The sequence below is a fragment of the Bos javanicus genome, chromosome 16, assembly GCF_032452875.1.
Source record: "Bos javanicus breed banteng chromosome 16, ARS-OSU_banteng_1.0, whole genome shotgun sequence".
Classification (NCBI taxonomy): domain Eukaryota; kingdom Metazoa; phylum Chordata; class Mammalia; order Artiodactyla; family Bovidae; genus Bos; species Bos javanicus.
Genome location: NC_083883.1, coordinates 27993266 through 27993594, shown reverse-complemented (window position 1 = coordinate 27993594; position 329 = coordinate 27993266).

The window sequence follows — 329 nt, the reverse complement described above, 5'->3', positions numbered from 1 at the left end:
ACAGGGACACTTCCGGTGCGTCACTTCCTTCTCTTGAGCTGCCGGGAGGGGCACCTGGAGGAGGGGGAGGAGCCTTTGGGGTGACAGGCAGAGAGAGACACTTTGATGCTAGTTCAAGTGGGAAGGAGAGAGGATCACGTAAACTCCTGGAAAGGTGGTCACTGTAAGACCTTTCATCTAAGATTGGAAACGACTTGAGGGCAGAGGAACCGTGTCTGAAATTGACTTCACAGTGCAATTTTTCCTAAAGTGCTTCCCTGATAAAAGGAGATAAAAATAATGTTAACTAGTAAGTGAAGTAAGATCATGGCACCTGGTCCCATCACTTC